The sequence below is a fragment of the Maylandia zebra genome, linkage group LG3 (genome assembly GCF_041146795.1).
Source record: "Maylandia zebra isolate NMK-2024a linkage group LG3, Mzebra_GT3a, whole genome shotgun sequence".
NCBI classification, from domain to species: Eukaryota; Metazoa; Chordata; class Actinopteri; order Cichliformes; family Cichlidae; genus Maylandia; species Maylandia zebra.
Window position 1 is genome coordinate 6173651 of NC_135169.1, and position 22881 is coordinate 6196531.

The 22881-nt window shown below is 43.2% G+C and overlaps 1 long non-coding RNA gene across 1 annotated transcript; it reads left to right on the plus strand.

Annotated features, from left to right (window-relative positions):
* The first annotated feature begins 18226 nt into the window (after window positions 1-18226).
* On the plus strand, window positions 18227-21014 carry LOC143414537 (uncharacterized). Its single transcript, XR_013095163.1, has 3 exons — window positions 18227-18615; window positions 19209-19316; window positions 20857-21014. It is a non-coding gene; the product is annotated as an uncharacterized LOC143414537 (long non-coding RNA).
* The last annotated feature ends 1867 nt before the right edge of the window (window positions 21015-22881 follow it).

Here is a 22881-nt window from a genome sequence, read left to right on the forward strand (position 1 = left end):
AGCCCCCCCACATTACCCAAATCAAACAAAATTGATGTCAAACGTTTGTGCTACGTTTGTGCTGGTTTGTGCTGCTAAAATTTTCGTTTGTGCTGCTATCATTTTAAAGATATTAATAAAAATTTCTAGAGGTCATCAGAGGTCAACCAGCCCCCCCACATTACCCAAATCAAACAAAATGGGTGCCAATCAACTGTGCTACGTTTGTGCTGGTTTGTGCTGCTAAAATTTTCGTTTGTGCTGCTTCTGTTTTAAAGATATTAATGAAAATGTAAAGGTCAAAAGGTCAACCAGCCCCCCCACATTACCCAAATCAAACAAAATTGATGTCAAACGTTTGTGCTACGTTTGTGCTGCTAAAATTTTCGTTTGTGCTGCTTCTGTTTTAAAGATATTAATGAAAATGTAAAGGTTAAAAGGTCAACCAGCCCCCCACATTACCCAAATCAAACAAAATTGATGTCAAACATTTGTGCTACTTTTTTGATGGTTTGTGCTGCAAAAATTTTCGGATTAACCAATTAACCTATCACCACAAGCTGCATGTCTTTGGAGAGAGCCCGGAGAGAACCCACGCAAACACGGGGAGAGAACCTGCAAACTCCACACAGAAAGACCCTGGTGTGATGGTGGAATTGAACTCAGGACCTTCTTGCTGTGCGGCAACAGTACTAACCACCGTGCTGCCGTAATAATAACATTAAATAACATTTATGAAGAAATTTAAAGGGGCATGCCAGTAGGTGCGTATCAGTTTATAATTAGATAAGGTGTTTTGAGCCAATAACCTGGTTGTGGATCACTGACTACCATGTTTCTTAACATTACCTTACTCCATCTAGTGTGCTACCAGCAGGGTATATGCTAAAATGCTAATGGTTGTTAAAACATTAACCTAATAATATGTGAACTGTAGCTTTTAAGTCAAATGCTAATATTAACAAAAGTGCTGTCATTTGTATGTGGGCTGTCATGAGCAAGTTGTATAAAATTAACATACACAGGAGTGCACCTCAGTGATTCAGCAAATCTGAGCTTAAAGGCTCCAAACACCCTGCAGAACTGTGAATTTTAGGTAACTGTCAATGTTACCTGAAAGGGCCGACCTATATTTTTTGCAAGAGTCAAACTTGACACAGACACAGATTTATCTCAACAGAGCCTGGATTTATCTACAAGTATTTTAATGATGAGCTTTGAACATTGACTAAATTAATTTTTGTACCGATCAAATGAATTTTGAACTAGATTGTGTTAAGGATAAACTGATAAACTCTGCCAAAAAACAAACAAACATAGCGACCTGTGTTTGGTTTGTGATCACCAGGGGGTGCTATCATACACCTTCTTCTGAGAGAAAAAAACAACAGTTGAAGAAAACATGTGCTAGCTATGTTATTTGCATTTTTAAGATAGATCCCATGAGCAACAGCAATCATCAACACTTCAATTTACTACGTCAAAACAGTGTATCAAAGTAAGTACTTTTATGTCCACTTAAAGATGTAGAATTAAAGTTATAACCAAATTATAGCAGTAATATATCACATTTTTAATTTTTGCTTGACAGATGCCAAAGAAATCAGTGGTGGACAAAATTGCAGTATTTGAAGTCCTTCGTGCTTCTAAAGAAGCAGTCATAAAAAATGGAAAAGTTTCAACTCCAAGTGATGACATATGGCAAAATCTATGCAAACAACTTGGTGAAAAGATGACACCAAAAGCTCTTTACACTTTTGTTAAATTAAACAGACACAATGTATGGGCTGCTCTGGATTACAGTGACGAAGAGAAACTGACTGACACAGACAGCAGTGACAATGATAATGATTTTGAACAAAGCAGCTCTCCTTTTCAAAACAAAGACTGCAAGACTTTCAATGTGGAGCTCCCATTTGAACAGTGGATACATATGATTCCACATAAAGTCACATACAAAAAGAATACTTTCAAGAAAAGGGAATACACAATTTTGAAGCCAGGTACATGGACTCATGTTGTAAACCAGGGAATCTGGAAAGAGGTTAAAAGTACATGCACCATTACTTTTAAACGAGCCAAGGTGTACCCCAGAACTGTATCTTGTTTTATTAAAATCAGAGGCTTTTGCAAAGAGTGTAGTGGCCAGCTGTACATTACATGTGATAAGGAACCTGAAAATCACTGCTCAATGGTGCTGAAATGTGTAATGGCAAACACGGATGAATCCATGCACACTGGCTTTTCTAAGAGAGCCATGTCCGAAAGTCTGAGGGCACAAGTAACAAAAGAACTTTGTGAAGGCAGACTGCAGCCCCATGTGTGGAGAGCATCAGAGGCAGCAAAGCTGATGGACTTTGGTGATCCAGAGCCAAGCCATCTACCAAATTTGACAACTCTGCGCAAAGCCAAACACGAACAAAATCAACTAGAAGTTGCTCATAAAAACCCAATACTGTCTCTCCACTCATTAAAATACAGTTCCCCTCACAGTGGAAGCATTTGGGACATTGGATTAGACAAGTTCTTCTGTCACTACTGGAGTCACACTCAAATGCTGATGTACAAGACTGAAAAGCACCCCATAGTCGCCCTTGATGCGACTGGCTCAGTTGTAAAAAAGCTTCTCAGGCCTAATGTTTTGTCTGGAAATATCTTCCTGTATCAAGGTGTGTTAACAGGAAGGGACAACTTTCACGTTCCAGTGGTGCAAATGTTGTCAGAGAGACATGATGTCCAGGCAATCACAAGATGGTTATCGGAATGGATTCGTGCTGGAGCACCAATCCCAAAGGAGGCCATCTGTGATTTCTCCTTAACTAAAGCACCAAGTAAAGCTAAGGCTTTAACACATCATTCAGATTTGAAGAGTTACATTAATGAATGCTTTGGTGTCTTGCTTCGGAAAAAATCCTACAAACTACCACCATGTTTCATCAGAGTGGATGTGGCACACTTAATCAAAATGATTTGCCAGTGGGACTGTTTGAGAAAAAAGCCTCATCGGGTGAGGGATTTCTACGTGCGATCAATGGCACAACTTGTCAAGTCCCAATCCTTGGAAGAAGCAAAGGTCCTAATACGCAGCATTGCTATTGTGGCATTAAGTGAGACAGAAGGCTGTGACAGTTTTGGAAACCCCATTATGTCAGAAGTGTCCAAATCAAATCTGAAAAGAAAGATTGCAGATGAGACTATGTCTGTTTCTGATGACAAGGAAGAAGAAGACATTAGATTGGATCCATGCACAGAAATAAACACTGACTTAAGGCAGTGGGTGGCAGATATTTGTGAGGGGAGCAGGTGCCATGCTGAAGATCATGGTGATCAAGACAATATGCACTATCTACCTGAGCTCGTCCCACACCTAATTAGATTGGGAGGATACCTACCACTCTGGACTGGAGTAATGGTTCCCCTATTTCAGAGCGAAAAGCTCACTGCAACTTCAGCTAATGTTGAAGCAGAGTTCAAGAACATTAAACATGGTCTGTTCAAGCATGAAAATCTCCCTATAAGGATAGATAAATTCATTGCACGTCATCTTGGTTTTATTGAAGGGAACATGCGGATCTGTTCTGCAAAACAAATACGAAAAGAAGCAGAGGTTGCCAGACAGGATGGTACAGTGAAGCGTCAGGATCCACACAAAGCCTTTGTGGAGCAGGAAGTGGATGATAACCCCTCTCAGGAGCCCGAAATTGACACAGACATGGACATTGAAGAAACAGCAGCTTTGGGAAACTGGAGAGGCCTTGCAGTTCCACCAAAGAAGAGGAAATTGACCTCATACCGCTCCCCTTGTCCTGAATGGCTCCACTCAGATCCAGCTGTGAAAAAGAAAAAAGTAAAGCTAGGGCTGTTAAAAAATGGAAATAATCAACAACCAGTAAAACTTGGCAAAGGACAATACTGTGTCATGAACACCTGTGCCTTTGATGCCTTCTGTCAAAGTCTGTGCTGCGCTTACTGTGACAGTCGTACTGCTCAAAACATGTTGAATAGTTCAGAGGAGAACAAAGTATTCCAGCTTGTGAAATCCCTTGCTTCAAAGGGTGTCACTCAACATGCCTATTCATTGAGGGCAGAGGTGCTGAGCTCAATATTCTGCCCTGTTCAGTTGAAGACTGGTGTTCATCGTGTTGATGCACAGTGCCATGTGTCCACAGTAATTCAAAAAACAATGATGGAAAATCCAAGTGTTCACTTCACAAGACAGTGTTCCTCCCAGTACTGCAAACTTTACACAACGAACACAAGGCAAATACCTTTTGTTTCCATTGATCTGTCAGTCCTCTCAGCTTCTGGCATAGCTCACCTTCAGTCTGCTGTTGAACAAGGGCTCAACCTTCCAGCATCGCCATGCCTAAGACCAATCGAAAGTCCTGATGCATCTCCAACAGCATTTAAAACAGATTCATCAGGAAAGCAACTTTGCATAGGGACTGTTTGTCACAGTTTCACCCTGAGAGAGCTTGTATGACACAGACCTTGGAAAATGCTCTACAGAAACTCTGGAGCACAGTTTTCACAGTCCAAAAAGGTTTTTGCTTACTGAATTCCCATCCACTCTGCTACTTCAAGGAGAGAAATTCACACTGAAAGCAGTCATTACATTTCAGGAGGGCCCAACACCAGAAACACTCGGGCATTATATGACATTCTGTAACAGGAACCCGTACATCTGGGAGATGTATGATGACCTAAGAAAGGATGTAACCATAGCATCTGAAAACACCAGCGTATGTCCGCACGCTGTGCTCTACACAAAGGAATGATGGCAATTGTGTATTTGCTTTTTGGAACCCCGTTGACTCGGTCACGGAGTTGTGTGTTGTGTCATTGTAGTGCAGGCTGGAGTATTCACGTGTACCTCTAGCCTTGCCATGTAAATAATTGTAAATAAGTTAACAAGTGGCGGTCACTTTTTGTTCCTTTGCTGTATAACTTTCACTGTCGCAGCCTAGTAGGCGTGAGAAGCCGTTTTCTTTTGTTGAACAAGTTTTCTCCTGTTTTTCGTTAGATAGTTAGGTAAGTGACTTGTCTTTTGTTTTGGCTTCTTTTTATTTTGGTGTAGGGAGGAGTAGGGATTGCTTTATAGGGAGTTTTGTTTATTGTTTTGGCATTGCTCACTGCCGATGAAAGTAAATGGCTGCTTAAATACTTGAAAAAGGTGTCGTTGTTGGGGTTTGTGCGTGGGTGGGAAGTGAGTGGGGCAAACTATTTGTTACGTATTTACTTGCCGGGACCAGAACGTAACATATTGTGTATTTGCTGGTAACAAAAAGCATTTTGTTACCAGCAAATAAAGTTTTTTCTCCAACCGAATGCATTAATTATTTTAAATGCTATATTTAACATAGTTTATAAATAAGTTCTAGCAGTTTGATTACTAGGTTTAAGAGTGTGATCATAAGAAAAAAATATCCAATGCTGGTTAATATCTCTCAATTTCTTTACAGTAAAGAAAGTGGCTGGTTGAGCTTTAGAAACTTTTGGTAATATCTTTAAAATGAAAGCGGCACAAACGACAATTTCAAACCAGCACAAACGTAGCACAAACGTTTGACACCAGTTTTGTTTGATTCCATTAATGTAGGGGGGCTGGTTGACCTCTGATGACCTCTAGAAATTTTCTTGAATATCTTTAAAATGATAGCAGTACAAACGAAAGTTTTTGCAGCACAAACCAGCACAAACGTAGCACAAACGTTTGACATCAATTTTGTTTGATTTGGGTAATGTGGGGGGGCTGGTTGACCTCTGATGACCTATGGAAATTTTTATTAATATCTTTAAAATGATAGCAGCACAAACGAAATTTTTTGCAGCACAAACGTTTGATACCACTTTTGTTGGATTTGAAGAAGGTGGGGGGGCCAACTTCACTCACATGATAGAAACTACAGACAAAGACAAAGTACTGAGCACAGAGGACAAAGACATAAAGGAACAGGGACCACAGATGGAGACCACGGTTAAAGAAAAAAAATGATTTGAGAGAAGAAGGAACAACTGAAAACAAAGACACAGTTAGAGTAAAAGAAGATGGCCCTGGGACTAGCTATGAGTCTCCAGTGGCACACCCAAAAAAGAGGAAAAGGTCTCTAATGACGAAAAGCTCTTTGGCGAAGTGTGATGAAAGCAAAGAAACAAGGCAAAAGGGCAACAAGCAAGAAAGAAAAAGACCAAAGAGCCTGACTGCAAGACAGCTGTTAAGTCCAAAGATGCTCAGAAGTCACAAGACTAAAGAGGCACCTAAAGATACCAGCAAAAGACAAAAAGCCATACAAAGAGTCAGAGGAAAAGATAAGAAAAACATTTTTGTTTGTTGTTGATTTTACTCTGATCTTCTGACAGTTTGTCTTACTACATTTTGAAAACTTTGTTATCATGTGAGGTTTTGGTTACTTATTTTACACAGTTGCTCTGAGGGTTTTTTTTTTCTAGATTTTACTCACTTTTGCATATGAGAGTCTTCTTTTTTGTTAAGGTAAGTTATTGTTTTTATTTCTTACTTTTAAAATAAAACTTGTTAAAAACGGACAAATGCTGATATATATAAGTTGTTGAAAACAAATGCCAAATGCAATAATAAAAATCTTTCAGATATTAAAAAAAAAAAAAAAAGCATTTACATTTGTAGGAGGGGCTCCCCCTCTAGAAATGACTCGTGTGAGAAGGCTGTGAAGACGGTTCAAGAAGGCAGATGGGTTTTCTCCGCTGTTTTGATTCGAGCCAAGAAAGGCAGTGTAAAGCTCTTCACCGTCCTCAACAACTCCAAAGGCTGAATCAAGCTGAGTGACATAAGTGCTTGGTGTCGCAGTGACCCCCAGAGGCTTTACAATTTCAGATGCAGGGCTAAGTAAGCTCTCAAGTATCTTCCTCACTTTGAGGGCATCAGTCAGAAAAGGGTCACCGAGTAGAAGATCGACTTGGGTACGCCATATCTCATAGTCGACTTCACTGTTGGGCCGTGGGAGTCGGCCTGAGAAGGTACGTATCTTAGCATGAGCAAGGGGTGCGTGACTTGGCTCATTACGAATAACATGTTCAACCACTACTTTCTGAATATGCGAAGGGTTGTAGATGCTCTCGTCCACATGTACTGGACCAGCAAAAGTGTCAGTATGTGGGCTGAAAGCACTTGTGGGTTCTACGGGTTCACTTGAATCAGTATTGGGAATGATGTCAGCTGTCGTATTAACGTTATGGTCAACGGGTGACTGTGTCTCAGTCTGGGGGGTAGAGCTGGCCTGCAACTCGCCTTGGAAAATACTGAGGAAGCCTGCCCTCCCACTGCCCCCCATAAACTCAAGTTCCTTCAGGTATCTATGGGCCACTTCTTTGCCCATTTCTTCTTGGGTGGTATCTCTGACGGTTTTGGAAACCCATTTCACTGTAGGGTCTACAGGGCTGACAACTTCCCCTAAGGTGGAAGGGTCTATCTTTAAGATAGACTGTTCAGACTCATACACTATAAGTGTTCTGCCTTCGGGCTGATGTGGCTCATCGGGGACCCTGACAATGTTAGAGATCTTACCATTGACTTCAAAAACATTAGTTATATCATGTTCACTACGATGTCTTTCAATACCTGTAATAAGCAGGGTTTTCTGGCTATCAACTCTAAAGCATTCACAAAGGTCAAGTGCCAATTTTCGAAAATAAACGTATCACTCAGTGTGTCATATGAGTTGGAGGTAAAACCACTATGCCAATCTCCTGGCTGGCTCGCCACTAGTTGTCACCCTTTTTAACTGAGTAGTCCAAAATCAGTCAAATCCACAGTAATCTGTCATACAAAGTCAAGGAAAAAAAACAATATTTGAGGATCTACTCTTGTTGGGTTCAGTTAGGATCGTAAGGAGACTGGCAGTGGTAACTCAACTTAAAGAAGGAATATCCCTCCACTCAGAATGAGATACTGACAACAACTTAAAGGGAGAAAAGTGATTTGAGTGTATTCAACATTTAAATGGTCCAAATCATAGACATGAACAAAACATTTAAATCATTTCAAACATGTAAATCTCAACAATGTACAACATATCATTTAAAGTGTAAATAAATGTATCAGGTAGGCTGTCCATTTCAGTTCAGTGCACTTAGTATTCAGTGTTCTTAGTAAGTGTTAATTGTCTTTAGTCACTGGTTTGCTTTTTTGTGCATCAGTTTTTTGTGTTAAGTGGAATCAGATCTGACCCAAAAAAAAAGAAAAAAGTAACAACATAAAGTGTCCTGAGATCTCAGAAAAAAACGTTAATCCAAAAAAATTGCAAATCGTTGTATCCTACCACCCTCCAAGGAAACAGGTGGCCTTCAGATTGAGAATGTCCTTTCTAGGGACCTCCAGTGGCATCCAGTCCTTAGATGGTACCGCTCGGTCCTTGCAGCAGATTTCTACCACATAAAAAAAAAACCAGCCTGCACACAACGTGCAGTGCAATCACTCACTTGTAAAATAAAACATGTGTTTCTCTAGTGTTATCCCTTTTTGTTCCTCACACATCACACATCTATACAGTTCTTATTGGCCAATAACAATTTATCAACAACAAAATACATTTCACTGCAAATCATGAAGCATGAAAAGTGTCTCCGTGGTGCGTTAGCTAAAACTTCACATGTACGCGCATTAGCCCAGGGAGCACATGTGGGTACGCTAGCATACTTTCCACGGCTAACACAGCTAAGCAATCGTTAGCAAGTTCTAAGACAAACATCACATTTCCGACAAGCACAGTATCCTGACTGGTTTTATGCTCAGAAACTGGACTATGAATCACAACTGAAACTGCAACTGTGAGACTCACCAGGATATTCTTCATAGAAAACATTAATTCCTTAGCGCAACACGTTACAGGACTGAATATCCACACAGCTTTGCGCATCTAGCTCCGTGCAGGCGGATGCAGTGAAAGAAAGTCACCACGCACGCGCTATGGTGCATTCACGGTACATGGGAAAACTCAGCATTTAACAAAACAGTAACACTTCAATTTAGAATAAAAACAGAATACAATTGAATACAATAAAATAACCATGGGTTACAGATACATATAGTCATCTTTTCTCTTTTACCATGTCTCCCTAATATTTGTATCTGTACCATGCTGCTGAGTGACTGCTGCTCGTCAAACACATTTCATTGCAATGTTGACCCTGTGCTAACTTGCATATGACAAATAAAACTGAAAACTGTGTGCTGAACTGCAGCATTCAATATTTAATATTTACTGTTATTTACACTTAACTAGATTAATGCGATGGTGTTGTGTTTATTATGTTGCTCTCTTTTTTTGCTTGTTTTCTTTGTTTGTTTTTTTTCGTTTTTTTCTCTCAACAGGCGATCCGGGAGATTTTTTCTTTTTAAGTGTCCTTTCTTACTGCCCCTCTTCCCCTCTGTTTTTCTTTTCTTTCATCTTTCTCTCTCCCTTTTCTTATCCTCCAGCCATGTCTTTCCCATCTGTAACAACTGAAAATAAAATAAAATGCTGGAAAGGATACTCCATCTGTTAGTCGAACCTCGGATACAGGAGGAACAATGCAGTTTGACATGGAGGAGATTGGGTCTTTGCAGTTGCATCACTTGGACACTGGAATAACTTACCAATTGATAGGAGGTAAACGGATTCCGCACAAAGACGTAAACACAAAGCGCGATTTGACGCATCAAAATCGGAAATATCGGCATTCTGTAAACTTTCAGCCCCGACAGCGTGTCTGTGTACATGCTGTCGGGGCTGAAAGTTGACAGCTCACAGATCCTGAGCTGCAGGTTTTTTCACTCTAACCAAAATTTACTGAACCGGCAGCAAAAGAAGATCAAAGCTACGCTTCACATTTGATAAACATCGTCATTAATTCCTTCTTGCCTTTGCTGTCCAGAAGGGGAGAGGCGAGTAAGGATTACTGGGTATAAAAGTTTTATGTAGAAGAAATCAGCTGTTATTCTATTTGTCTTCTGAGAGTTGAACAGTTCAGAAGATTGGCTTAAAGAAGTTCACAGTTGGGAATTCCAGCAGAGATGGGATCAACACAGAGAGTGATAAACTGCTGCCTAAACCGTGGACTTTGTGGACTGTGGACAAATTGATTACTTATTTTTTTGCTTTTTCCTCTGCTCCATTTTTGTCTTATTTTATTATAAAGTTAAAGAGCATTTGGATCACTATTGTTGTCCTGCTCGAGTATAACTCTCAGGAATTTTCAATGTTTTGTGGGTTATAACTTTGAGAAGATTTCCACTGTAATCCACTGGGGACTTAATTTCCAAGGGATGCTGCTTTTCTATTGGATCTTTTTTTATTATACGAAACAACCTGGATGTGCTCCTTCTCTTCTTCAGTCTCTCTCCTCTCAAGGATCATAAAAAAAATCAGCGTTAGTTTAGAGTAGTTTAATTAGATAGCGTAATAAAAGAAAAAAATAGATGAACTACTATTTCATAACCATTTTATTAGCCCACGTTATTAGTTAATAAACTACAATGACTCATCCAGCCTGAAAAGGTTTATTTTATTTTGTTTTCCTCTAACACACGAGCAAATTTTACAGCAAGTGCAGCAGTAAATGTACTGATGGTACATTTACTGCACTTGTACACCTAGGAATTCCCATTCACCACAAAATGCGGTAAAGTCGCTTTTTTTTTCATGTTTTAATTTTTTAACCTTTGTACATGTTCATGAAATGATGATAATCTACAGATAAGTGTGTAAAGCTTAGTCATTTGAGCTCACTGATTCAAAAATGTTTGTCCTAGAGTCCTACTGTCAAATCATCAAGTGTATAAAGGCTTTCTTAAACATCATCAACCTTTTATGGAGACTTTTTGTACATCTTCATTTATGCTGTTTTTGTTCACCGTGTTCTGATCTTGAACCGGTTTATCCAGCGGATAAAAATAGTGTCATGTTCTGGATGAATCACAGCAATTTTCCACAGTCCCTGCTCTCATCCTCTAGGCAGAGTCATCATCAATCCTAGGACTAATGAAGCCGGTTGTATTTAAGACCAGCCTTCGCCAGAATGTCTGCTAACCTACTGGTTCTCAATTGACTCTGTCTAAGACTTCATAGTTCATGTTCAGTCATCCTAGGCTCATTCTTAGCTTTTGAACCTGTAAATATTACTATCACAACATGACTGTAAATAACACTGTTGTTCACTTCATTCTTAGCAGAGACATGAAAATTAAAAGAAAGCTGTTTTCTTGTTACACAATGGTGTAGTGGCGGCACTCCGTCTCTATTTCACTCTTCTGTACCGCCGTTAGGAGTCAGTCCGGCAACATGCATTGAAACGCGAGCTTGTCCAAGCATCCTTCTTGCAAACAATATGTTTATTGACACTTTTAATTTACATGGCAAGACTCGGTCAAAAAACTGTGTTGCTTCCAGCTTATCCGACTCCCCAACTACGCAATAACAGTGTGCCGGAAGCCCAAAATACTAAAAAGCGCATTAGAATGTTGCACTTCTATATTCTATACATTTAACAAACAGTATTTTAAAATCAACTAGAATTATATTCTTAACATCAAACATATATATTTCTCCTCTAATCATTTTACCAGTACCAATAAAATTAACCTTTAATTGGCTCTTACATCATCCGGCCCCTAATTGGTTAGGTGAGAGAACTAAACAATTACTAACTTACACATTAATCATTGAGAGCCAACCTAATTGTAATGTCCATGAACAAACATTCTTTCTCTTCATCGCTCGGATGAAGCCTCCTTCAGAAGACACAACTTGTTAACAGGTCTTTCCAGGATGTTGCTTTTAGTTTTTACTTTCAATCTTCGGACTGTTCCACTTGAGTCTGGCAACGTCTCAACCACTCTCCCCATGAGCCAGGAGTTGCGTGGAGAAGAACTGTCCACCAGCAGCACAAGATCTCCGACCACGAAGTTTCTTCTCGGTTTCAGCCACTTCTGGCGCTCTTGCAGAAGTGGAAGATATTCACGAGTCCATCTGGTCCAAAACAAATCTGCTAGATACTGAACCTGTCTCCATCTTCTTCTGGCGTATGCATCATTTTTGTTGAAGACACCTGGAGGCATGAGGGGCTGTGACTTAAGCAGCAACAGATGGCTCGGCGTTAAAGCTTCAATGTCATTTATGTCATCTGAGACGCTTGTGAGAGGTCTGCCATTAATGATGCTTTCAATCTCACACAGTATCGTATGAAGACAATCTTCATTTGGCACTTGTTCCTTCAAGAGAGAGCTGAGAATTCGACGCACTGTTCGAATTTGTCTCTCCCAAACTCCACTTTGATGCGAAGCAGCCGGGCTGTTAAAAATCCACTTTATACCTTTTGGTTGTAGGACTCTTTCTATTTTGTCGTTATCCAGTCTTTGAATGGCTTCCCTCAACTCCCTTTCCGCTGCCACAAAGTTTGTGCCATTATCTGACCTCATGATGGTAACTTGACCTCTTCTGCAGATGAAACGTCGAATCGCGTTGATACAGGAGTCTGTGTCAAGACTGTCTGCAACTTCAGTATGCACAGCTCTGAGAGTGAGGCAGGTAAACATGACACCATATCTTTTGACAGTACCCCGGCCCCGCTTGACATCAAATGGGCCAAAGTAGTCGACACCAGTGTTTGTAAACGGAGGTTTGTCTGGTAGAAGACTGTCTTCAGGTAAGTCTGCCATCTTCTGCTCACCAACCCTTCCAGAAATCCTACGGCAAGTTTGACATTTGTTGATTATCTTTCTAATTGCCGAATTGGCTTGAGGAATCCAATATCTGCATCGCAATTGCGCCAGCACATAATTGCGACCGCAGTGACCAGTTCGTTGATGGATGTCTCTCAAAATGATTTCAGAGATTTTGCTGTGTTTAGAAAGAATTGCTGGTTGTTTAGCATTTTCTGGCAAGAGTGATTTATTGAGTCTGCCGCCAACTCTCAGCATCCCATCTCGAAGAACTGGGTCTAATTTGAACAGCTGGCTGCTACAACTGAGCTGTCCTCCCTCCTGTAGGATTTTGATCTCCTCTCCATGATGTTGTTTCTGGCTGAAACGAACAATTATTGATTTGGCAGCCTCAAGATCCTCCAAAGCAAGCGCTTTCTTTCCCATTGCAGATTTAAATGTCCTCATGTGCACTTGCAACTTTAACCTTTGCTTTTCGGGATCATTTTCATTTTTCTGGACAATTTTTGAGTACTGTTTTCTTTCTTCTTTTAACATCCGCAGCACCTTCCTTAGCTTCATTATCCAGGCTACTGCTCTTTTCAGTTTATTCCAGTCTGAATAGTAGTCTATCACACGTTTCATTGGTTCCATGCCTTCCTCAACTGTCAGTATATTAACCGTTGCTGAAGTCTTGACTTCTGGATCATTTTGAAGGTTTTCCTTCTTTCTCACTGGCTGTTCTGGCCATTCGTTTTCGTCTAGAAGATAGTTCGGCCCGTGAATCCATGAACCTCCTTCCAACAGATCTTTTGCCTTTAAGCCTCTGCTTGCTTGATCTGCAGGATTGTCTGCCGATGTTACATACTTCCATTGTGATGGCCTGGTTGCTTCTCGAATCAGTGAAACTCTATTTGCAACAAATGTTTTGAAGCGAGATGTTTCGCTATCAATGTATCTAAGCACAGTTGTGCTGTCCGTCCAGAAGACTGATTGTTGCAGAGGAACTTGAAGTTCTTGTCACAGTAATCTGTCCATCCTCACTGAAATCACTGCTGCAGTCAGCTCAAGCCTAGGAATTGTGACTTGCTTGAGCGGAGAAACTCTGGATTTCCCAATGAGAAAGGCACAATGTCTCTTGCCTCGTCTATTTTCCATCAACAGGTAAGAGACAGTTCCATATGCATAATCTGAAGCATCGGAAAAATGGTGCAACTGCGCAACAACAGTGCATCCGAAACCTGTAGGCTTTAGGCATCTACTCACATGGAAGTTGGAGAGGAGTACAATGTCTTCTTTCCATTTTTTCCAAATTTTTGCATGCTTTTCATTGATCTCCTTGTCCCAACCATGCTGCTCTTTACAGAGATCTTTCAACAAAAGCTTTGCAGGTAAGATGACTGGTGCTAGAAAGCCAAGAGGGTCATAAATTGAATTAATGACTGACAAAATGCCTCTTCTGGTCATTGGCTTGTCTTGCAACCTTATAGTGTAAGTGAAGGTATCTGTTTCTGTGTTCCACTGTACACCTAGAGTTCTCTCAACTGGCAAAGTGTCATGCCTAAGATCCAGATCTTTCACCTCGTTGGCTCTGTGTTCTTCAGGAATTGACATCAACACTTTCCTACTGTTACTTGTCCATTTTGTTAATGTAAACCCTCCACTGGTACACAGAGCACGGAGATCACTGACTAACTTCACTGCAGCCTTTTCAGTAGCTACACTTTTAAGACAGTCATCTACGTAGAAGTTGCACAGGACTGTCTGAACAGCTTCTGGAGATGCTTCTTCCTTGTGATCTTCTGCCGTTCTTCTTAGCGCATATGAGGCGACACTTGGTGAGGAAGTTGCTCCAAAGAGGTGCACCATCATCCTATATTCCTTCATGGGCTCATCCAGCTTGCCATCTGGCCACCAGAGAAAACGAAGAAGATCAGCATCTCTTTCTGGTACATTGACTTGGTAAAACATTGATTCAATGTCTGCTATCAGCGCTACTAGCTCTTCGCGGAATCTTAAAAGAACACCCACCAGTGTGTTAGTCAGATCCGGTCCCTGCAGTAACTCCTTGTTTAGAGACATATCCTGGTATGAAGCCGTACAGTCGAACACGACCCGCAACTTTCTCTTCTTCGGGTGATACACCCCATGGTGTGGTATATAGAACACTCTGTTGTCGTCACGGCTCAACTGGTGGTCTGGCACTGGAACTGCATAGCCCTTGGTGATGATGTTTTCCATGAAGCACTTATAATCTTCAAAAAACTGAGGATTCTTCTTAAACTTCCTGAACAAACATGCTATCCGCTGCTCCGCAACACAATGGTTGTTTGGCATTTGAAGATTCTCATTCTTAAGTGGCAATCCAATGTTATAGTGTCCATTTTCGAAGGTCGTTGTCTTTTCTACTGCTCGTAGAAACTGTTTGTCTTCTTGTGACATTTCCTCTTTGTCATCATAATTACGTTCTGAAAAATCAATGTTATACTGTTGGACCAGTAGCTTCTCAACTTCCACTAAGGAGATTCGGCTCACTGAGAAATGTGGTTCTTTGTTTTCTGAGTCATTTAGTTATTTTCTTATAGGTCCATTCACAACCCAACCAATGGTGGTCTTCACTGCATAAGGACCTCCATTATGTCCATTAATGACACGCCATGGCTCCATTGCTTTTGCACAGTTGGCTCCTATAAGCAGGTCTACATTAGCCTCTATCTCTGGTAGCCTCACTTCATGTAGATAAGGCCACTTCTGGATGTCTGACTGCTTGGGTATGTTTCCACTACTCACAGGTATACTAGTGTGAGTGAACACTTTGGATAAGTCAACGAACTTGGAATCTTCCAACCCACACACTTCCAGGTCTGATATAACAAAACTGTTCATGAGTTTCTGTTCTCCTGGTTTTTCTTGACTCATGGTACTTAGAAGTATCCGTGTAGGTGTTACGGAGTATAGCATGGTGGGAAAGGACGGAGAGAAAACCCCCCCCCCCTAAGTTTTGTTGGTTTTGTTTTTGAGTTTGTTTTGGATTAATTGCATGTTTTTGTGTTTATTTACGGTTGTTGCACCTGTGTGGGAGGGGAGATTTTACTCTAGCCCAGCTGCCAGTGAGGCGGAGTTGAATACAGGGAGCGGCTGATTGGAGTTCCTCTTTATAAAGGGGAGAGGAAGCAGGAAGTGTTGTTGTTGTTTTTAGTAGGACCTCGGTGAAGCAGGAGAGCCCCGGAGATCCAGGACAAAGTGTGCGCATTTTTAATAGAAAGGATCTTTTTTTTAGCCTGGCCTGGTTTTTGCTTTTAACGAAACGGAGGACGTGGAAAGGAGGACGTATTCCTATGGAGCTGTGAGAGGACGTGCTGGAAAAGAGAGGACGTGCTGGAAAAGAGAGGACGTGCTGGAAAAGAGAGGACGTGCTGGAAAAGAGAGGACGTGCTGGAAAAGAGAGGACGTGCTGGAAAAGAGGAAAACGAGCACTAGATTGGAGACCTCCTGCGCCCCGATAAGAAGAACTGGACCAGCTCGGGGAAGTTTAACTGCCGGGAGGTAATGTGGAGACCCAGCCTCGAACAAAGTTAAAGCCTGAAAAGGTGGGTGGCAAACCTGTTTTAGGGAGCTGCAGGATCGATACGTGTTGGTTGCGTGTTCGTGCAGTGACCCTCTCTCCCCTGTTTGTAACTAGGCGAAGAACTCGGACCGCGGTGGTCTTTGGGCTTTGGATCCCTGGCCGGGGTTGCCTTCAGCCGGTAGTTTGCCTAGAGGAAGAACAAATAAATTTTGTGTAACCCATTACAGTGTGTGCGTGGTGGTTTGTTGCTGGTCCCTACTAGAATCCCTATTCTTTTTGCACGGAGGCTCTCTTAACAGACCTCCCTTTAACATTTGGCGTTTGTCGACAGGATTTGTGACCAGTATACAAACCTACCTGCCTTAGACTGATTAATATGGCGGATGAGTTATCTGAAACCAGGAATATGGCGTCACCATTTTTTATCGGTGCGCCCTGGGTACCAAAATTTTGTGGGCTTAATACGAATTATGAAGATTGGGAGAGTCAAATTAGCGCAATGCTCCGTGCTCAAAAGTGGTCGATAGAACAGCAATGTGATTTTGTATTGAGTGCATTAGGAGGAGAATCACGACGTGAAATTCTTATTCTGGAACAAGCGGAGCGGGATACGCCAGATAAAATCTTTCTTCAGCTTAAAGAACTGTATGGGGACAAAACAGCCGTGGGTACCCTGCGTGCCATGTTTTATGAATGTAGACAAAGGACAGAAGAGCCTATTAGAAAGTTCACGTTACGCTTAAGGGAGTTGGGCCATCGCCTGCAGACAAAAGAGCCACAAGGGTTTCGGCGGGCTGACCTGCACCTGCGTGATCAGTTTGTCTTGGGTCTTAGGGAGGGTGAGATACAGCGTGATCTGCGGCGTTTATTAAGGCACGATCCTGACCTCTCATTTGAACAGGTGCGTAAAGAGGCTCTGCAATTGGAAGCGGATGCGCTGTATGGCGTACATGAGGACTCCGCTTGTGCTGTAGTAAGAGGGGATTTAAAGTGGCAGGATACTCTGAATTGGAGAGATAAGTTTAAAGTGGAGATCCTTGCAGAAATGAAGGAGCAAATTATGGATCTCAAAAATACTCTTCAGGAGGAGCTGAGGGAATTTGTCCGACCAGCACCAATGCCACGGACGTTTTCAGCTCCTAGAGGTGAGCGAGAAAGGTGGAACCTTAGTTCCCCTCAATATAGGGGAGGTGTTGAAGTGTCCGAGCCACCCCCGGTGACAAAGCAAACCCCACGGTTAGTGGAGCGACCGCGGCACAAGTGGGATGAGCACGGGCAGCCTATTTGTAGTAGGTGTGGAGTTAGTGGACACATGGCAAGAGAGTGTCGGGGCACTTCATCTCAGATGGCTTTAAACGAGTAAATCCAGTCGCTATGGGCCAGGTGATTGGAAAGGATGATAGTGGTCCAACTCAGTTAAACCACCCTCAATTTTTAGGGGCATGCCGTCAAGTAGAAGTATTCATTGATGGTAAAGAAGTGACATTTTTGCTGGATACTGGGTCTAATGTAACATTAATGCCACAAGCCTGTTTTAGGAGATTGTTTGGTGAACAGGAGCCGGGGAAAGAGAGTGATCTTAATTGGCTAAAGCTGAAGGCCGCGAATGGATTGGCTATTCCTTACGTGGGCTATGTGTTAGCTGAAGTACAGGTGGGAGACATTACCCTGAAAGATATGGGAATTGTGATTTCAAAGGACGACCCCAATAATTCTAATGCATTACCTATATTAGGTATGAACATCATCGTTCCATGTTGGGATGTGTTTTTTTTGAAACCTCAGACGCAGACCCAGACCTGGCCTGTTGGCTCGACTGTAGACGCTCAACAAGCGTGGGCATCTGCTTTTCAGGACTGTCAAAGAATTCAGGCAGCTGTCCCCGTACCACAAGTAGGGACCCTGCGACCCGCTTACCGCCACCCGGTGAAGATCCCTGAGCACAGTGAGCAGGTGATTTGGGCTAGGGCCCCACAGACACTGAGGAAAGGACAATGTATCTTGGTGGAGCCATTGGAAGGGCCTAGTACAGTTGCCGTTGCTCGATCGCTAGGAACTGTCTATAGAGGCCGGGTCCCCATCAAAGTAAGGAATCTCAATCCTTTTCCTATTACGTTACGACGTTATGAGGCCCTGGCTACATTCTCCACGGAAAATGTCGACATTCAGGAACCTTTTGAAGTCACGTTTGAGCAAACCAGGCCAGGCATCGTTGAAGTGGGCGTATCCCAGGTGAGCTCGGAACCATCTGGTAAAGCTCCTCACATTGAAGTTATGACACAAGGGCGGTCGAATCTATCTATGGAGGAGCAGGAAAAGTTAAATGGTCTCTTGAGGAAGTGGGGCGATGTGTTTGCTGCCGACGAAGAGGATTATGGCCACACAGATGTAATTACGCACTCTATTCCGACAGGTATGGCACCTCCTATTAGAGAGCGGTATAGGCCAATCCCCCCTAAAATGTATCAGGAAGTGCGAGAATTGCTGAATAATATGATTCGATCAGGGGTGGTGCGAGAGAGTACAAGTCCCTGGGCAGCACCCATTGTCCTGGTAAGGAAAAAGAATGGAGAATTGAGATTTTGTGTGGATTACCGCAAGCTGAATGCAGTGACACATAAAGACGCCCATCCATTACCTAGAATTGAAGAGACCTTGACGATGCTGACTAAATCAAAATACTACTCCACCCTTGATCTAGCAAGTGGGTATTGGCAAGTGAAAGTTTCTGAAGCTGACAGGGAAAAAACTGCATTTTGTACTCCTTTTGGCTTGTATGAGTTTGAAAGAATGCCTTTTGGATTGTGTAATGCTCCAGCAACATTTCAAAGGTTGATGCAGAGTTGTTTGGGAAGTCAAATCACAGAGTCCGCTTTTGTCTATCTGGATGATGTGATAGTATATTCACCGGATTTTGACAGCCACCTAGAACATCTGCAGGCAGTGTTTGCAAGATTGAAGAGCTATGGGCTGAAGTTGCGACCTGATAAATGTGTTCTTTTCCAGCAACAGGTGAAGTTCCTGGGTCACCTGGTGAACAGTGAGGGTGTGGCTCCGGACCCTGATAAGATTGCCGCTGTACAGAAGTGGCCGGCCCCGCAGACTATTCATCAGGTGCGTTCCTTCTTGGGCTTTGCCGGTTATTATCGGCGGTTCATTGCAGGGTTTGCGGGTGTTGCTAGGCCTCTTAACTCGCTGCTAGTGGGAGTACCGAAGAATAAAACACAGAATATCCCCATAAATTGGGATGAGGATTGTCAGCAGTCCTTTGATCTTCTGAAGCAGAAATTGCTCGAGGCTCCTATTTTAGCTTTTGCTGATTTCAGATTACCCTTCCGGCTTTATACGGATGCCAGTAAAGTGGGCCTTGGTGCAGTACTGTCTCAAGTACAAGATGGGAAGGAATGTGTGATAGCCTATGCTAGCAGAAGCTTAGCACCCGCCGAAAGGGATGATGCAAACTATAGCTCCTTTAAACTGGAGCTGCTCGCTTTGAAGTGGGCGGTGACTGAGAAATTTAAAGATTATCTATGGGGGTCTCTGTTCACAGTTTATACTGATAATAATCCATTGGTCCATTTATCGACTGCAAAAGTGGGCGCAGTGGAACAACGGTGGGTAGCCCAGCTCGCAAATTATCAATTTGATATTAAGTATCGGCCTGGCCAGGAAAATGTGAATGCTGATGTTCTGTCTAGAATGCCATTGCAGGTGCAACCCCAGGATTTGGTGCCTCCACAGAGTGTGGACGAAAAAGCATGGGTTCAGGCTGTGAACATCGATTGGGATCCAGGATGCTGGCAAGGCTTACAAGAGCAGGACCCCACGCTGCATAGAGTGAGATACTACATGGCCCGAGGAAAGATGCCATCTGGGGAGGAAAGACGCCAGGAGCCTACTGCAGTCTTAAACTACATGAAACAATGGTCACGGCTGGAGTTGTTGGAGGGTGTTCTGGTCCGCAGGGGGGTGGATTCCAACACCTGTGAGGCGTACTACCAAATCCTTGTTCCTTTGGAGGAACAGCAACCAACATGGAAGGCTTTCCATGAAAGGAATGGTCATTTGGGGGTGGCAAAGACACTTTCGATGCTGCGCCGTAGTTTTTATTGGCTTCAAATGGAGAAGAGAGTGCGGGACTGGACAACATCCTGTGAACGGTGTGTACGTCATAAAGGTCGTGGTGACGGTCGGGCCCCACTTAGCCCTGTTCTTACACACGCACCTCTCCAAACCGTGGCAGTTGATTTCCTGACATTAGGTAGACCGGCAGACTCATACCAGTACATTTTGGTCGCCACTGATTTGTTTACAAAGTATGCTTGGGCAATACCTACCAGGGACCAGACCGCTGCAACTACAGCGAAGATGTTGTTGAGACATATTATTCAGCCAATTGGATGCCCAGAACAACTGCACTCGGATCAAGGTGCTAATTTCGAGTCCGCCCTCATAAAGGAGCTCTGTCAGTATTATAATTGTCAGAAAAGTCGAACTACTGCCTATCATCCTCAGGGAAATGGGGCCTGTGAGCGTTTCAATCAGACATTAATAAATATGCTGTCCACCCTAGAGGAAGAGAGGCGGACTCGGTGGGTACAATGTTTGCCCGAACTGCTCCAGGCTTATAATAACTCTGTCCATGCGTCTACAGGTTACACCCCCCATTACCTGATGTTTGGATGGAATGCTCGTCTGCCAGGCGAGCTGTTTATGGGGACGAAGAGACCCATGGAGTCAACCACGACGCAGGAGTGGGTGAGGAGACATCATGAGCGCTTGAGGCTGGCATACCAGATGGTGGAAAAGAGCAGCCAGAAGGCTGCAGGTCGGATGAAGGACAGGTATGATGTTGGGGCTAGGGCAGCACCATTGCTCCCGGGGGAAAGGGTTCTAGTCCATACGACAAGAAGGGACGGACAGGGTAAACTGGCAGCACACTGGGAGGAAGAGATCCAAATTGTAGTTGGCCAGCCAAACCCTATGAACCCAGTCTACAGAGTTCGGCCAGAAGGTAAAGATGGGCCTGTTAGAGTGGTCCATCGTAATCGCCTGCGCATATGTACTTTCTTGCCTTCCGTCAATGATAAAACAGGAGGTGGCGCCTTAGAACCAGGAACGGCAGCTGCGCATGATATAGCGACAGCCTCAGACCAGTGGTTACTTCTATGGAGTATGGCACAGCAGATGCCAGGGCCAAGTCACTATCCGTCCTCCAACAAGTCCGCCCCTGCAACTCAGGAGGGTTTAAGGAGATCTGCCCGTGAAAATCTCGGGAAGCCCCCACCTCGATATACTTAGTAGAGTGCCCGAGGACGGGCTAGGAAAAAGTTGGGGTGGGTGTTACGGAGTATAGCATGGTGGGAAAGGACGGAGAGAAAACCCCCCCCCCCCTAAGTTTTGTTGGTTTTGTTTTTGAGTTTGTTTTGGATTAATTGCATGTTTTTGTGTTTATTTACGGTTGTTGCACCTGTGTGGGAGGGGAGATTTTACTCTAGCCCAGCTGCCAGTGAGGCGGAGTTGAATACAGGGAGCGGCTGATTGGAGTTCCTCTTTATAAAGGGGAGAGGAAGCAGGAAGTGTTGTTGTTGTTTTTAGTAGGACCTCGGTGAAGCAGGAGAGCCCCGGAGATCCAGGACAAAGTGTGCGCATTTTTAATAGAAAGGATCTTTTTTTTAGCCTGGCCTGGTTTTTGCTTTTAACGAAACGGAGGACGTGGAAAGGAGGACGTATTCCTATGGAGCTGTGAGAGGACGTGCTGGAAAAGAGAGGACGTGCTGGAAAAGAGAGGACGTGCTGGAAAAGAGAGGACGTGCTGGAAAAGAGAGGACGTGCTGGAAAAGAGGAAAACGAGCACTAGATTGGAGACCTCCTGCGCCCCGATAAGAAGAACTGGACCAGCTCGGGGAAGTTTAACTGCCGGGAGGTAATGTGGAGACCCAGCCTCGAACAAAGTTAAAGCCTGAAAAGGTGGGTGGCAAACCTGTTTTAGGGAGCTGCAGGATCGATACGTGTTGGTTGCGTGTTCGTGCAGTGACCCTCTCTCCCCTGTTTCCCTGTTTGTAACTAGGCGAAGAACTCGGACCGCGGTGGTCTTTGGGCTTTGGATCCCTGGCCGGGGTTGCCTTCAGCCGGTAGTTTGCCTAGAGGAAGAACAAATAAATTTTGTGTAACCCATTACAGTGTGTGCGTGGTGGTTTGTTGCTGGTCCCTACTAGAATCCCTATTCTTTTTGCACGGAGGCTCTCTTAACAGACCTCCCTTTAACATAGGCTTTCCTTTAACATTCAGTTTCCTTTGTAGATCTTCCGTGCAGAATGTTGCCGTGCTTCCCGGGTCCAAAAAGGCATATGTCTCTATATATTTATCACTCATTTTAGATTTGATCCTGACTGGTACTATAGAGAGCACACACTCCTCTTCTCCGGCCCCTGTAAGCCTACAAGTCTCTTGACTGACAGGAACTTGAGCACAAGGTGCCTCATTACCATCAGTAACATCCTTCCTTTCTGTTTCCACAGAACTTTCTTTTTTCCCCATGTGCAGAATGTCTGGGTGCTTTAGTGAACACTCTTTACACTCCATTCTGCGCTTGCAGAACTTGCTGAGATGCCCATAAACTAAACATCCAAAACAGAGTCCCTTTGACTTCAAGAAATCCACACGTTCTTTGTGTGGT